The following is an 18,348-nucleotide window of genomic DNA, read 5'->3' on the forward strand; positions in this document are numbered from 1 at the left end:
CTTCCAAAAATTAACCAGCGAAAACCTTATGGATCACAACAGAATACTGTCCAACTAATTTGCTTTGGACATGTAATCAGGAAGGATTAACTGCTGGAGGAGGACATCATGTTTGGTGAAGCAGAGGGCCAGGGAGGGTAAGGGAGACTCTCGATGACATGGACTGGCACACCAGGCACAACAATGGACTCAAACATGCCAGCGATCATGAAGATGGTGCATGACCAAGCAATGTTCTGTTCTGTTGTACATGGGGTCACTGTAAGTTGGAGTCCACTCAACAGCAGCTATCTATATATATATATATATGTATGTGTGTGTGTGTGTGTATACATGTGGTGAGTTTTAAAAATGTGTATGTGCATGTGTATGTTCAATGTGTATTCTTACTTCACCCCCACGGCCACTCTATCCATTCATTTTTCGGACATCAGGTTTCTACTATGTGCATGGCCCTCTTCTTAGGATACACGGGTGACCAAGACAACAAAATCCCCTGTTCTCAAAGGTCTCACACTCTAATGGGAGGAATCCTGCAAAAACAACAAAATTTTTTGACAGAGCCATGCAATGGAAGAAAATGAAGCTGAGTAACGTGGGAATGGCTGGAGTTGGGACCACTTGAAGGCCTCTCAGAGACAGCAGCATTAAGATGAAACCTGAATGATGAGAAGCAGCCACAGTGGGAATCTGGGGAGGAACATCCCAGACAGAGGGGACAGTGAGTGCAAAGGCTCTGAAGTGGCCACAGGGATGACCAAGGGAAAGGAGAACAAGATCGGATTTGAGATTTGACCAAGAAACTATGTCAGGCCTTGTAGGCCATGGTAAAGAATTGATTTTAATAATGACTAAAGTGATTTGATTTATGGTGGGGTTTTTTGTATCCTTAATCACTTGGACAAGAAGCCCTGATGGCACAACAGTTAAGCGCTCAGCTTTGTGGGAGACAAGACCTGGTGATCTGCTCCCATAAAGCCTGCAGCCCAGAAAACCCTATAGGGCAGTTCTACTCTGTCATATAGGGTCGCGATGAGTCAGAATCAACTGGACAGCACTCAACAACAACAGCCACTCAGGCAGCTAGGCCCTGCGCTGACTGTAGGATGCCAAGGCTGGAAGCAGGGAGCCCCGTTTAGAAGATGGAGCTGTCATCAATGGTGTGGCGCAAGAGGAGCTGCAGTGAGGGTGGAGAAAAGTTCTATACGTGTGTTTTAAAAAGCAGAGCTAGCAGCATGTGCCAATGGTCTGGACGTGGTGGGTAAGAGAGAGACAGAAGTCAAAGAATAACACAAAGCTTGTTGTTTGCACAGCTAAATGGAAAGTGGAGTCATTTTCTAAGGTAGGAAAGAGAGCGGGACGCATAGTTTGGGCACATGCTAAAGATGTGAAAAGGAGACTCAGAAAAGCCCAGAGACTTGTCACACAGCTGGGACATGAAGGAGGCAGGGCTTGAGTGCTGGCCCCTGGAACTCTAGGGCAGGGTCCAAATGGCAAAGCAAGTGAAATTTCCCAGATCGGTTCACAGAGGAGTTGATGAAAAAATCAAATCAATAATCCAGGCAAATTCAGGGCATGTCACAAGGCCAATCTATTTTCAGCACCCACTCTTGCAAAGGCTACTTGTGGAATCATAAAATTAATAGAATGCTCAAGCTGAGCAGATCCTTAGGCTCAAAAGGGCACCTTCGTCATTGCAAACATGATCCGTAGAACATCTCCTGTGTAGGTAGATGGGTCAGGCTGCTGCATCAACATTGCTTTGAATGGCGCTCCGAACACAGACCAATCTTTCAAACCATCCTATTTGCTTCTTCCCCGCTGTCAAAAGGAACAGGACATTATATAAACCTTCTGAAATGCCAAAAGGAGGGATTCTATATTTAACTCCCCCCCTCCAGCATCCAAACATCACATGATGGAATGTTGAGGATCCAATTCAACAATATTGAGTAACAAAGATATAACCGAAGGGACTCTCTCTTTTTCTCCCTTCTCCTGTTCCTTCCCATCTCCAGCCACCCACAGTCCTCTCTTCATTAAGGAAGTTCAGGAACAGCAAGGCAGGTAGATTCCCTGAAAAGCAAATAGCTGGAGGAGTCAAATGGATTATGCTAATACAGATGCTATTAGCATAGCAGCAGTGCCACCAGGGAGCTGGGATTCAGAGCCAATCATGGCCTCTATCCCTTTGCTTTAGCCTTACCCAGAAGAGTGGGGATTGAAGGAGTAAGAGGGAAGGAGGCAGCTATATAAAAACCAGTGCCCTCAAGGCTTGGGAGGCAAATTAAGCGAAACTTCAGCTACTGCATCTCCACAGCTGGGACCTCTGCTAGGAAGATGCTGGAAAGAAAGGCAAGGCGAGATTGCGAGAACCTGGGGTAATGGAGGAAGTGGTAGGAGCTAATCAAGAAGGTATGGAGGGAGGCTCCTGAACACACTTATTGACCAGTTTGCATGCTGTGAGCAATCGATAAATATTAAACACCAAGGCTGGTGGAGAACAGGTTTTAATGAGGCCCAGGAACAGAGTGTCGAGTAGGCTGGAGATCTGAAGGGCCGTGGAGGTGCTAAGTAACCAGCTCTTCTCTGTAGTCCGTGTCCAGGCCTCTCCCAGGGATGTTCTCAGTGACAAAGGAAAGCGAACCAACTCAGGGGAAATTCACAGCCAAGTGGGAAGCTGACAGGTCCCTCCCTCGCATGATCTGGCCCTATTGCTCAAGTCCCATCTGTCCATTCATTCAATTAAAAAAAAAAAATTCCTGGGACATGGCAGTAAGTAAAAGAGGGACAGAGAGGACCTCTGCTCTAGAGGAGTTTCTAGGATACTAGGGGAGGCGCCAACTGTATTGACAAGACTGGAGTAGGAAAGAACATCACATTATGAGCCCAGAGAAGAAGGGCATCCACTTCTCCTGTTTTCAGGGAAGACTACCTACGAGACGTGGGCTTTGAACAGAGGCATGAAGAATGAGAAGGGATGAGCCAGTTCAAGAGGCAAGGAAGAGCGGTCCATGGGAGAACACAGCATGTGCAAAGGCTCAGAGTACCTGCTGTTCTCGCTGCTTGTAACGCACTCATCCCCCTTACCCACCATGGATCCTGTTATGTAGCTCTGCCTATATTATATGATCCCATTTATATAAAGTATCTACAATAGGCAACCAACCACATAGAGACAAAAGCTTATTAGCAGTTACCAGAGGGAAGAGGGACTCATTTCTTAGGGTACAATGAGCTTCTTTTAAGGGTCACAGGAAAATCTGGAAATGGATAGTGGTGATGGTTGAACAACATAATGAACATAATCAATGTCACTGAATTATACATGTAAAAAATGTTGAAATGGTAAATGTTTTGCTATATATATAGGCAGTCCCTGGGTTACAAATGAGTTCCATTCCTAAGTCTGTCTTTAAGTCAAATTTGTACGTAAGTCGGAATGGTTAGGTAAGGTTCCTAGCTAACATCACTTACAGGCAGCCCCCAGGTTAAGAATGCCTGACTTATGTATGACCTGTAGTTACAAACCAAGCCCCTCTGGTTCGTAACTACAGGTTGTACGGAAGTCAGCGTTCGTAACTCGGAGATTGCCTGTATGTTTACAATTAAAAAAAAAAAGGAGTAATTCTCTTTCCAGCCCACAAGTAGGAACAAACTCAAAGATCAGCAGGAACTTCAAGGGTGAGGTTCATTTGCAACCAGGTTCTGAAGAAACCAGTTTCTCTTCCAAGAAAATTGAAAGGGGTAACTCAGAATGACCAATTTATGATGCAAGAGGCACTTAACTACTCACATTCAACTGTAGACCTGTTAACCAGGGTGTTAAGTAAGAACTGGAGATAAAAAATTTTCATTAACAATTAATAAACTGTCTCCTTAGGAAAAATGAAGCCATGGCAATACTTTCCTTCACACAACCTAGGTGACATTTGATCTTTTCCTTCACATTCTTCTTCGTAACTTTGAATGAACATATCTGTCAGTACAAATGTCTTTAAAGAATGAATTCATTCCACCTTCACGATGATAATGGTGATCACAGTTATAATGATAATGTAAATTTGAAAAGAGGTGATGATGATAATGACAGTTATCATGATGATGATGGTGATGGTGATCATGATGATGATGGTGGTGATATGATGATGATGATGGTGATCATGATGATGATGGTGATCATGATGATGATGGTGATATGATGATGATGATGGTGATCATGATGATGATGGTGATCATGATGATGATGGTGATCATGATGATGATGGTGATATGATGATGATGGTGATGATATGATGATGATGATGGTGCTCATGATGGTGTTGGTAATGATGGTGATCATGATGATGATGGTGACTGTGATGATGGTGATCATGATGATGATGATGATGGTGATATGATGATGGTGATCATGATGGTGATGGTGATGATGGTGATCATGATGATGATGGTGATGGCGATGGCAATCATGGTGATGATGATGGTGGTGATATGATGACGACAGTGAACATGATGATGACGGTGATAGTGATGATGATGGTGGTGGTGATCATGATGATGATGATGACGACAGCAGCAGCAGCTATCATTTCTTGGATGCGCACCTTGTGATAGGTAACTGGCCTAAACACTTTACAAACAGTATTTCATTTCATTATTGTTATAGCCTGTCTTAGTTTGGGTTCTTCCATCAGTAGACCCTGAGACAATGATTCAAGTTCCTAGTAACTTATTTGAAAGCAGAAGAAGCGAGACAGCAAAGGAAACAGAAACAATAAATGGTGTATTTTTAAACAAGCTACCCCTAAAGGTGGCTGGAACTTAATACCGCTTGGAACATCTGGGGCCCAGTATAAAACATCTACATCATAGTCATCCAGCCTGAAAGGCAAGGGGTTAGAGTAATCATCCATAAATCCCCATCTGTCACTGGCTGCTTCTGGCATCTCTGATTGCCCTGCAGGTAGGCTGAGCCTATTTCCACAGCCAGAAAAGACCCTACAGGTAGAGGGGCACAGGTGTTCACAGTGAGAAGCCTTAGTATGTGCTGGTGAGTACTGGGGGGAGATATATATATATGGGTAGCCATCAGCAGCACATACTACACAACCCTAATAAGTAGATGGTATTGTCCCCATTTTAGAAAGAGAAAAAAAAAAAAAAGAGGCACAGAAAAGATAAAGTAAACTTGCTCAAATGTGGACTCAAACTTAAAACAAGGTCTGTCTGACTTCAAAGTCACACTCACCCAGCTGTGAATAACCCAATAAAGCAAGGTAAGCATGGACTGTAGTGAAACCCATGTGAAACTGTTCACTACAGATTAGTAGGTAAGCACAGGTAGGCCCATGCTTACCTTGCTGACTGGGTAATCCATCCCTGTCACAGACTGTAAATTTGAAAAGAGGCTTTGATTCTGTAGGAACATGCTGTGGGGTTGTGAAAGACAGATGCCAGCCACATCTAGAAACAAAATCTTTGATGTGGTGAAAAAAATGTGAAGTTGCTCCCTACAGATGATCTGGCAAGCAAGGTGAGCACTGTGCTTACCTTGCCTATTGGATAATCTGCTCCTGCACTCACCCACCACATATGCTGCTATCCAAGGGAATCCTTCCTGTTTCTACCTTCACCATCTTAGTTCAAGGTGTGTTATCCACACCTGGAGGCCCGCAATAACCTAACACTTTCACCTGCCTCCCATTCTTCCTTGCACACCACAGCCAACGTCCTCTTCCTTCACGAGCTTCCTACAGACCACAAAACCAAGGTCAAACTCCTTCTCCAGGCATTCAGCTCCTCCCATGGGCTGCCCTGTGGCAACCCTTTGCCTCCTTGACCCAGCTCAGTGCCATCTTTCTTCTTTCCCTTAAATAGTTACTTAGCACATATTCGGCGTGAGGCCCTACGTGCCCCTTAGTTTTCCTCTCTGTAAAATGGGAGTAATCATATGGCTGAGAGACTGTAAAGTACTTAGCACAGAGTAAGTGCTGAAACAATGTGAGCCTATAGTCTTACCATGAGCTCAACCAAAGTTTACTGTTTCATCCTCAGGGCCTAGGATCCGCCCATGAGAGCCACACAGTACTTGTCACAAGCTTCCAAGTCCTGGACATGACTTCTTCCCTCCCTGTAGAGCCTGTGGTGGTAGAAAGAGCATTGGGTATAGACCAGAATCCAGCATCCAAATCTGGGCCCTGCAAATCCCTAGCTATGTGACCTTGGCCATGTCTAGTCACTCTCAGACCTCATTTTGCCATCGCCAAAATGGGCATATCACCACCTTTAGGGCAATAGTGAGGACGAAAGGCTCTCTATAGCTCTATATAAGAAGCCCTGATGACACAATAGTTAAGTGCTCAGCAGCTAACCAAACGGTCAGTGGTTCGAATTCACCAGTGGCTAAACAGGAGAAAAGACCTGGCAATCTCTAGCGTTGCTATGAGTCGGAATTGACTGCACAGCACACGAGAACAACATCTCTATATGTTTCATAAACAACAGATCCTTTCCATCAAGCTCAGCTCAGGTGCTAGTTAGTGTGAGCTATGTTTAACAGTGCAGACTAAGAAGTCAGAGAGAGATGGGTTTGGATCCAGGTCCAACCACTTACCAGCTGTGAGACTCTGAGTACTTTTTTTCATCTCTGGGAGCCTTGGTTTCTCATCTATAAAACCGAGGATAATAATACTGACAGCATCATAGAGTTAAAAAAAAAAAGAAGATTAAATGAGATATTCAAAGTACTTGGCACAGTGCCTGTCACATAATAAATTCTCAGTACAGGCCAACTATTATCATTATTATTACTATGTCATCATTATCAGAATGTTTTGCATATACCAACTGCCACCAAATTAACTAACTCATGGTGACCCTGTGTATGTCACAGCAGAACTGTGCTCCACAGGGTTGTCACTGGATGGTTTTTCAGAAGTGGATCCCTAGACCTTTCTTCTGAGGTGCCTCTGAGTGGACTTGAACTTTCAACCTTTTGGTTAGCAACTGAGAGCTTTAATCATTTGCACCACCCAAGGACTGCTTTGAATAAAGAATGTGCTTAAGGTCAGTGGAAGGAAGGAGGGAGAGATGGAGGGAGGAAGGCAGGCACGCAGGCAGTCAGGAAGAAAGGGAGGGAGAGAGGGAGGGAGGGAGGGAGGGAGGCAGGCAGGCAGGCCAGCAGGCAGGCAGGGAGGCAGGCAGGCAGGCAGGAAGAAAGGGAGGGAGAGAGGGAGGGAGGGAGGGAGGGAGGCAGGCAGGCAGGCAGGCAGGCAGGCCAGCAGGCAGGCAGGGAGGCAGGCAGGCAGGCAGGCAGGCCAGCAGGCAGGCAGGCAGGAAGAAAGGGAGGGAGAGAGGGAGGGAGGGAGGGAGGCAGGCAGGCAGGCAGGCAGGCCAGCAGGCAGGCAGGGAGGCAGGCAGGCAGGAAGAAAGGGAGGGAGAGAGGGAGGGAGGGAGGGAGGCAGGCAGGCAAAAAGGCAGGCGGGCAGGCTGGCTGGCTGGCTGAGAAAGGAACATCATCAGCCATGCCCTGGCAGTGCCTGGAATTCAGAATTCTTCATATGGAAGTTCTCCACTGGGGAAACAAAAGCCTTGCAATTAAGAAAACTGAAACCAAACAATCCAGGCCTAGCCAAATTGCCTAAGCCCAGTCCTGTGTGCAAAGCCTCAGAATACCTGATGGGGACAGCACAGATCAGCCCAAGTCAAAACAGGGATCATGAGACCAGCCTGGGGCCTGGAATCTGCTGACTCCGGTTCTTCCTGAAAACCGAGAGCAGACTCCTGCTTGTCAAGACTGCCTTCCCTCATCTTCTAAAAATTAAACACTTATGCTTACCAAAAGACTTTACCGAAAGAATAAAAAGAGAACCTACAGACTGGGAAAAAAAAAATTGGCTATTACAAATCAGACAAGGTCTAATTTCTAAAATCTATAAGAAAATCCAATACCTCTACAACAAAAAGACAAATAATCCAATTTAAAAAAATGGGCAAAGGAAATGAACAGACACTTCACCAAAGACATTCAAGCGGCCAACAGATACATGAGGAGATGTTCCCAATCACTATCCATTAAAAAAAAAAAAAAATGCAAATCAAAACCACAATGAGATATCATCTCAACCCAGCATTACCGGCACAAAGCAAAAAAACTGGAAATAACAAATGTTGGAGAGGCTGCAGGGAGATCGGAACCCTTAGGCACTGCTGGTAGGAATGCAAATGATACAACCATTTTGGAAAATGATATGGTGCTTCCTTAGAAAGCTATAAATAGGAGTACCATATGATACAGCTATCCCACTCCTAGGAATATATCCTATAGAAGTAAGAGTCATCACACAAATACACAAATGCACACCCACATTCACTGCAGCATCATTCACGATAGCAAAAAGATGGAAACGACCTAGAAGCCCATCAACAGATGAATGGATAAACAAGCTGTGGTACATACACACAATGGAGTATTACACAATGATAAAGGATAATGACAAATCTGTGAAGCATCTCATAACATGGATGAATCTGGAGGGCATTATGCTGAGTGAAATGAGTCAATCACAAATGGACAATATTGTATGAGACCATTAACTACTGTAAAAACTCATCAAAAAGTTTATACACAAAAAGAAACCATGTTTGATGGTTACGAGGGAGGGGAGAGGTGGGAATGGAAAAACGCTAAACAGACAATAAAAAACCCGCTGCTGTTGAGTCGATTCCGACTCATAGCGACCCTACAGGACAATAGGTGAGTGGTAACTTTGGTGAAGGGTAAGATAGTACACAATACTGCGGAATCCAGCACAACTCACACAACGCAAGGTCATGGAAGGTCCATAGACACATCCAAGCTCCCTGAGGGACCGAACTGCTGGGCTCAGGGCTGTGGGAACCATGGTCTTGGGAACAGCTAGCTCAAATGGCATTGAAAAAATAAATAAATAAATAACATAGGTTGTAAAGAAAATGTCCTACATTCTACTTCGGTGAGTAGCATCTGGGGTCTTAAAAGTCTGTGAGCTGCCATCGAAGATACTACATTGGTCTCACCCCTTCGGGAGCAAGGAAGAGTGAAGAAAACTAAAGATAGAGGGAAAGATTAGTCCTAAGGACTACGGGACCACATCTACCATGGCCTCCACCAGACTGAGTCCAGTACAACTAGATGGTGCCTGGCTACCACTACTGTCTGCTCTGACAGGGATCACAAAAGAGGGTCCCAGAGAGAGCTGGAGAAAAACGTAGAACAAAATTCTAACTCAAAAAGAAAGACCAGACTTGCTGGTCTGACAGAGACTGGAGAAATCCCAAGATTAACGCCCCCGGACACCCTTTCAGCTCAGTAATGAAGTCACTCCTAAGGTTCACCCTTCAGCCAAAGATCGGACAGGACCATAAAACAAAACGAGGCTAAAGGGGCACACCGGCCCAGGGGCAATGACTAGGAGGCAAAAGGGGACAGGAAAACGGGTAATATGGAATCCAAGGTTGAGAAGGTAGAGTGCTGAAATGTCGTTGGGTTGTTAACCAATGTCACAAAACAATACGTGTACTGTTTAATGAGAAACTAGTTTGTTCTGTAAACCTTCATCTAAAGTGCAATAAAATAAAAAATTTAAAAAAGACTGCCTTCCCTCAAGAAAAGACTCAGGCAAACCCCTCCCCATCAGATCGTTTGGTAATCAGAGGTCAGGCAAGAGCTTCCACCAGGGGTAGGATGAGACTCAGGTGGGAGAGGAAGGGGGAACCGGCTCTTCTGAAGAGGCCCAGGGCAAGAAATGCAAGTGAGGAACCTTATTAAAATGAAAACAAAAAACAGGTCAAATCAACACTCAATCTGTAGTGTACAGAGAAGGGAGAAAAAGGAAGACACGATGCTCTGGGGACACCGAGCTTCTGTGAAGGGTGATGGGAAAATTTGGGAACGGTTAGCGTGGATGGTTGGACAACAGGATGGACTCATTTAATGTCACCAAAATGTCCATGTGAAGACTGCTGAAATGGCAAATATTCTGGTACCTACATATTTACCACAATAATAATAATTTTTAAAAATCCATTCTGCCTCGTGTTAAGATGCAGATTCTGGTTGTGTGTCCAGCCCAGCACTGGCATTTTCAAAAGGACACCTCCAGGGGACACAGACACTGCTGGTCCGCTGGCCACACTTCGAGTAGCAAGGCCTTAAATATTACTTAGTCCAGTGTTTCCAAACTTCCTTTATGATAAGAATCACCTAGGGATGCCTTGTTAAAAAATGCAACTATCTACCCTCAACCAAAACCACTAAATCAGAATCTCCAAAGGGTAAATAGTCAAGACGCTGTATGTTTAAAACTTCCTCCAGATTATTTTTAATATCAATGAAAATACAGTCATCCTTCGGTATGCACAGGGGCTTGGTTCCAGGACCACCCCCTTTCGCATACCAAAGCTGGTAGACGCTCAAGTCCCTTATATAAAATTTGCATATAACCTACAAACATTCTCCCATATACTTTAAATCATCTCTAACCAAAACCCACTGCCGTCGAGTCGATTCTGACTCATAGCGACCCTATAGGACAGAGTAGAACTGCCCCACAGAGTTTCCAAGGAGCGCCCAGTGGATTCGAACTGCCGACCCTTTAGTTAGCAGCCGTAGCACTTAACCACTATGTTACCGGGGTTTCCAAATCATCTCTAGGTTACTTATAATACCCCATATGATGTAAATGATGTGTAAATAGTTGTCACACTGTATTGTTCAGGGAATAATGACAAGAAAAAAAGTCTGTTTTTTTGGTTTTGTTTTGTTCTTTATTATTTTCAATCCACAGTTGGTTGAATCCGTGGATGCAGAACCCAAGCATACGGAGGGCCGGCTGTACTGCCTTGGTCTATGTCAGGTATAGCATATTCAAATGCTTCTGAACAATGATTCAAATGTAAACAATAGGGAACGATGGGGACTGTGGCAGACTTGGAGCCCCTGACCACAGCTAAAGGAGGCAGCCATTTTTCCACTCAATTCAGACGTTGCCATGAGGGAAGTGGAGCCTCTCGTTTCTAGATATTTCAATTTTTTATGATAACCCCCAGATTCAGATTTTTTCAGTGAGCTGTTCTGATTTTTGTGAATGCACCTGCGTGAGCAAAACAAACCAGAGCTTCAAGCCAGTTTGTTCCAGCTCGAACACCTGCTGAGAACTTTCATTTCCACCCCAGATATACTGAGCCAGAATCTACATTTTAACAAGATCCCCAGGTGATTCTTATGTATAATGCATTTTGAGAACTGCTCTACTAGTGGGGCCCTGGTGGCACTGTGGTTAAAAGCTCCACTGCTAACCAAAAGGTCAGCGGTTCGAGTCCACTAGCCACTCCTCGGAAACCCTATGGGGCAGTTCTACCCTGTCCTATAGGGTCACTATGAATAGGAATGACTCCATGGCAATGAGGTGGAACCCTACTAGTGGCTGTCAGAATTGGTCTCTAACCAGCAGCATTAGCATTGCATGGGAACTTGTTAGAAGTGCAAATTCTCAGCACAGGTTCAAACAGGGACTAACAGGTTCGAAGCCTTGAAACATACACATATGCAGAACACTGTTTGTGACTCCTGGGGTCCAGTTGGTGAGAAATAGGGGTCCATGACTGTGTTGAATGTTTCTGAAAGCATGGAAGAACCCGAACTCTGGACTGGGATCAGACTGCCCCAGCTAACCAAAATATCAAGTTTCTTTGCTTTGGGCTGGGATAATGTACCTCAGTGTAGTCATACCAGTTACTTCATGATCTGTTGATCTGACATTTCTGGATATCAATTGAAAAAAACAAACCTACTGCTGTCAGGTCAATTCCAACACCAGGGCTCCTCAGATGTCAATTAAAAAAAAAAAGTCAATTACATGTTGTTAATTCATTGCTATTTTTTAAAAAACAGATTAGTACTTGATAAATGTATTTTGTTTTGCTGACAAAACACACACTACCCTCTGGGGGACAAAGAGCAGGAAGACAATTAAGAGTCCCTGATGAAGAAAAGAGGAGCCCTGGGGATGCAGTGGTTAAGCACTCAGCTGCTAACCAACAGGTCAGCAGCAGTTTAAACCTACCAGCCACTCTGTAGGAGAAAGACCTAGTGATCTGCTTCCATAAAGATTACAGCCTTGGAAACCCTTTGGGGCAGTCCTACTCTGTCCTATAGGGTCACTATGAATCGGAATCAACTTGATGGCAACAGGTTTGGTTTTGTCTGATTTGGTGAAGAAGAGGTAGGGAACCTCTTATCTGAATGACTCAGGCACCCTATTTTACAGACTTGGAAACTGGGTCTCAAGAAAGGGAAGTGATATGCCCAGGATCACACAGTGAGTTAGGGTCAAGACTAGAATCCAAGTTCCCTCTGACTCCCGATCTAATGAATTTTACTGTTATAACTCAAATGGGCATCTCAAGGGAAAATGCCTATCTATTGTTTTCTCCTGTCCAGAAGATACTCTTCCTTCTATTACTTTTTGGTAACCAACTCTCCCCACCTCTCATTCCATGCAGCTCAAGACGGGCCAAGCCCAGGGCGGCTTCAGCTCTAAGGCTATGCATGTGACTAGCCTGACCAATCTGTGTATTCTATCCCCTGGCCACAGTGATTGGCTCAGTCATGGGCACATGGTCCCAAGGAGTCCAGTCAGAGTTAGCCCTGAGTCTTTGCATGGAGCTACCAGGAAAGAGGCTCTGTACTCTATTCCCACTGAGTCACTAAGCTGGTTGAATGAAGGTCCAGAGCTTCTGGCTGCCATCTTGCCACCTGGGGATGGAAGTAAGGGGATACTCACTAAGAATGAAGTCCACACAAAGAAGGACAAAGCTGAGAGATGGGAGAGATAAATTGCCAATGACATCTGGATCTAGCCAGGCTTGAAGACAATTCCTGGTCCTTTCAGTTACATGAACCAGCTTGTCTGACTTTGTACAGCTGCCATCGGTTAATAATAAAAACCACAGCTCCTGGCTTTCTTGTACTGAGGTTTAAACTTTACAAATCATACTCATTACATTATCTTGTGTCATCCTCAAAGCACCTCTGTGAGGTAAAGAGGCCTCATTTTACAGATGAGGTATCAGGGTCCAAAGGAGAGCCATGCCTTGCCCCAGTGGTCTTATGCTCCAGTTCAGAGCTGTTTTTCTAACACATTCTGCAGAGTCTGTTGTTCTTAGATGCCGTCGAGTCAGCTCTGACTCATAGCAACCCTATGTACAATAGAACAAAACACTGCCTGGTCTTGTGCCATCCTCACAATCATTGTTATGTTTGAGGCAATTGTTGCAGCCACTGTGTTAACCCATCTTGTTGAGGATTTTCCTCTTTTCTGTTGACTCTCTACCAAACACGATGTCCTTCTCCAGGGATTGGTCCCTTCTGATAACATGTCCAAAGTCTGTGAGACGAAGTTTCACCACCCTCGCTTCTAAGAAGTATTCTGGCTATACATCTTCCAAGACAGATTTGTTCATTCTTCCGGCAGTCCATGGTATATTCAATATTCTTCACCAACACCATAATTCAAAGGCATCAATTCTTCTCCAGAATTCCTTACTCACTGTCCAACTTTCACATGCATATGAGGTAACTGAAAACACCATGGCTTGGGTCAGGTGCACCTTGGTCCTCAAAGTGACATCTCTGCTTTTCAACACTTTAAAGAGGTCTTTTGCAGCAGATTTACCCAATGCATTATGTCGTTTGACTTCTGGACTGCTGCTTCCATGGCTGTTGATTGTGGATTCAAGTAAAACGAAATCCTAGACAACTTCAAAATTTTCTCTGTTTATCATAATGTTGCTTTTTGTTTTATGTTGAGGTGTAATCCACACTGAAGGCTGTACTCTTTGATCTTCATTTGTAGAGTCTAACCTGGTGGAAATGCAGCAACTCTCCCTTTTCCACCCCTGCCTCACCCTAGGAGCAATGTCCACCTCTCCTAGAACACTCAAGAAATATGTGTTTCTTGAGGCCAGTACCACCTGAAAGCTTCATCCCAAAATTCTTCCAACCTATTAGCTCTGAGTCAAGGGAAAGGAAATGTACAGATCCCAAAATACCCAATTCTGCACATTCCAGGGTACAAAAGGGCATAAGCCCATGAGGAGATCACTGGAAAAATTACTGAATCACAAAGAAATGAAAGAAAGGAAGTTATGTAAGCTCTACAAAGGTGACAAAACCCAGGCTCAAAGTCAGCTGGAAAAAACTGAGCTTCGCTCCTTCGGTTTAGGAAGGGGAGTGAATTTAAATGACAATCAACAAAAAGGACCTAGAGCTCAATGAAGATTCCCTAGGTGGTACAAGCAGTGAACACACTCAGATTGCTAACCGAAAAGTTGTAGGTTCAAGTCGACTCAGAGGCACCTTGGAAGAAAGCCCTGCCGATTTACTTCTGAAAAATCACCCACTGAAAACCCTATGGAGCACAGTTCTCCTCTGACACACATGGGGTCACCACACTGAAAACCCTGTGGAGCACAGCTCTCCTCTGACACACATGGGGTCACCACACTGAAAACCCTGTGGAGCACAGTTCTCCTCTGACACACATGGGGTCACCACACTGAAAACCCTGTGGAGCACAGCTCTCCTCTGACACACATGGGGTCACCACACTGAAAACCCTGTGGAGCACAGCTCTCCTCTGACACACATGGGGTCACCACACTGAAAACCCTGTGGAGCACAGTTCTCCTCTGACACACATGGGGTCACCACACTGAAAACCCTGTGGAGCACAGTTCTCCTCTGACACACATGGGGTCACCACACTGAAAACCCTGTGGAGCACAGCTCTCCTCTGACACACATGGGGTCACCACACTGAAAACCCTGTGGAGTACAGCTCTCCTCTGACACACATGGGGTCACCACACTGAAAACCCTGTGGAGCACAGCTCTCCTCTGACACACATGGGGTCACCACACTGAAAACCCTGTGGAGCACAGCTCTCCTCTGACACACATGGGGTCACCACACTGAAAACCCTGTGGAGCACAGCTCTCCTCTGACACACATGGGGTCACCACACTGAAAACCCTGTGGAGCACAGCTCTCCTCTGACACACATGGGGTCACCACACTGAAAACCCTGTGGAGCACAGCTCTCCTCTGACACACATGGGGTCACCACACTGAAAACCCTGTGGAGCACAGCTCTCCTCTGACACACATGGGGTCACCACACTGAAAACCCTGTGGAGCACAGCTCTCCTCTGACACACATGGGGTCACCACACTGAAAACCCTGTGGAGCACAGCTCTCCTCTGACACACATGGGGTCACCACACTGAAAACCCTGTGGAGCACAGCTCTCCTCTGACACACATGGGGTCACCGTGAGGTGGAGCTGACTGGACAGCAACTGGCAACTGGTAGAACTCAGTGACGGCAAAGGCCCTAACATCCTCAACAACCAAGGCAAGTTAGGTGAAACCTAAGTGTCCAATCTCTCTCCTGCTCCCACCTCACTTCCCACAATTCCTTGCCTCAGAATCAGGCACTCTTGCTATGCTCTCTCTCCATCATATTCCCATGTAAAATTCCTGGGTCCTGTCCTTTTTCCAATTAGGTACTTAATATATCTCAGATTCTGTGCTACCACATAATAATTTACACAGAACACTTAATTAGCTTCTTAGATAAAAATAACATGTAATTTGTTTGGTAATTATATGTTTCAACAACTACTGAAAGCAACTCATTATAGGAATTTGGTTCACTTAGGATAGATTACCTTAATTCTATTTTCTGTTTATCCAATTATATCTGTAGGTCTTCATTGTATTGTAAATTGTGTTGTGCTGGGAAAGATGACTATAAAGCTCCTGTTCTTTCGTATTTCAGGGTTGGTTTGCATGTCCCTGGTTTTCACTCCAGGCACTGACTGGCTGTCAGTGTGGTGAAAATGAGGACACAGTAAGACTCCTCACACCCAGCAAAGAAAAGTCAGCAAAACTTCGGCACGGGGCCTCCTGAACGTGGCGGAGTGCAAAGCAGGATATCCTGGAGGTGTGTGAGATCATTTTAGATGGCACACAGACACATCTTCCTTTACAATTTTTTAAATAATTCAGTAGTTATTTTAATGTGTATGAGAAAAAATATAAATAGCATATCTAAACCATAATTTCAAGCAAATCATTCCTGGGAATGAAGCTTAAGTAGGTATTTATGTTTAAAAATCTTGAGTCAATTTATGGAGAGTTGCTGATATTAAGAAATTATTTTTTAAGTGTGATAATAAAATTGTGCTTATATTCAATAAATGGAGCTCTTAACTTTTAAGACACCGAAAATTTATAATAAAATGATACAATCCCTAGGATTTGCTTGAGAATAATTGTGGGGAAGAGAGTAACTAGGGAAGGGGGTGTATTAAGAAAAGAAGAGTGGTCATAAGTTGAAGCTAGATGAGGGTACGTGAGGGTTATAGTACAATGAATTACTTAATATGGCCCTTTTAGCCGTGGTCTTTGTGATTCACACGTAATGATTGAGTGGGACTATGCAAATAAGGTATGTGGAACCTGTGATGGTTGGGGTTATGTGTCAACTTGGCTAGACCATGATTCTCAGTATTGTGTGGCTGTCCTCCATTTACATGTTGTGGATCCTGACCTCTACGTATTGATGAGACAGGATTGGTGTAAGGTATATGTTGGGTTGCAGCCTTGCAGGAGGGCGTGACTCAAGCCCGACCCTAACTAGAGTTACACCCTTCCTGAGGGTGGGGCCTGCATCTAAGATTCATGTGTGTGTCCTGGCAAGGCTCCCTCTCTCTGTATCTAGATCCCACATCCAGTTTATGATCGGTTGATCTCCCCAGAGGCCTGCTGACTGACCTGCCAATTCTGGGATTCGCCAACCTCCACAGACCCTTGGGTCGGCAGCCTATCATGGGACCTGATTCACCAGCTTCTGCAGCCTTGTGAGGCAGCATCCTGTGGTCTGAACTGCCAGTTTGGGTTCATCAGCTCTTGCTGCCACGTGGGTCAGAAGAAGCCTATGTCTGACCCATGAAATTGGGACTTGCCAGCCTCCACGACCGCATGAGCCATTTCCTTTGTAGAGTTCGTGAGTTCTGTGAAACACTGCAGTTAGTTAGGGAACCCAAAGATAGGAAGGAGTGTACTGAGGGGAGAGGGAGTAGTTGATGTTAGAGACGGTGGAGTGGTACAGCAGCTTGGAGAAGTCGGCCATTTGTGACATCTTTAACCTCCACCTCATAGGAACCAGCTTTATGCTGATCCTTATAAAAGAAATTATTCGTTTAAGGGTTAATTATATTTTCTCTCTACTCCTGTATGTTTGATAACTTCCAAAATAAAAAATTAGTTTACAAACTGAGTCAATTCACAGGCAGGGCCAAGGTGGCAGAATAGTCAGATGCTTCCTGTTGTCTCTCTTACAACAAAGACCTAAAAAAATAAGTGAATCAATTGTACATGACAATCTAAGAACCCTAATCATCAAAGACAAAACTGAAAAATTGGACTAAGCGGCAGGTGGAAGGAGAGACAACTCAAAATCAGTGGAGTGGTACACATCATGAGATCACCAGCACCCTGCTAGCTGAGTCTGCACAGTGCACAAAGGCTGAGACAAGCAGCAACATCCAAAGACGAGCCCCACCACATCAGGTATATCCAAGCAGCAGCGAATCTGCACATACCTCTGGAACCAAGTAGGATCGACACCAGACCTGTCAAAGTTAAGTGCAAGCTTCTAATCTACCATGCAGGGGCAAAATAACCCCACCTTCTCTGATAGTTTCACAGCAGAGAAGCAATTCCTTCTCCTCAGCGACCCCCACTCCCCACCCACTCTGCTCCAACATCAGTCCCACAGCATTCAACAATGTCATGCCCCCTAAGCTGAGAACTCAGGGCCCTACGCTCCCACACCAGTCCCACAGCATTCAATAATACCACGCCTGTAAGCCAGGAACTCTGGGCTGGTCAGGAGGCCCTGCCCCTTTCCCCAGCCACTGGCATAAGGGGTCCACGAATTTGCAGTGCCCTTCACCCTTGCCCAGACCCTTTTGGGCCAAATGAACAGGATACCCCCTCATTAGCATAAAACAGCAGTGCATACACCTGAAGTCCATTTCACCTGCTGCAGCCAAGAGGGAGCTGCAGAGTTGTGACACTCGAAACCACCCTACCGTCTAAGTAGGGGCCTCACCTACCCACACCGGGGACCTGAGAGCCAACAGTACCAACCACTCCATCTAGCTACCACAGGGGTCTGAGAATTCACTAATTGGTGCCTCCCAGTCCTGGTCCCTCCAGCCAAAAGCACCAGATGCCC

At 45.1% G+C, this 18,348-nt stretch overlaps 1 protein-coding gene across 1 annotated transcript in view; it reads right to left on the minus strand.

Annotated features, from left to right (window-relative positions):
- Positions 1-18,348, minus strand: part of GRIN2A (glutamate ionotropic receptor NMDA type subunit 2A) — a 488,385-nt gene that overhangs the window by 413,573 nt on the left and 56,464 nt on the right. The gene's annotated exons all lie outside the window — the stretch shown is intronic.

Source organism: Elephas maximus, chromosome 12, assembly GCF_024166365.1.
Source record: "Elephas maximus indicus isolate mEleMax1 chromosome 12, mEleMax1 primary haplotype, whole genome shotgun sequence".
Taxonomy (NCBI): Eukaryota; Metazoa; Chordata; class Mammalia; order Proboscidea; family Elephantidae; genus Elephas; species Elephas maximus.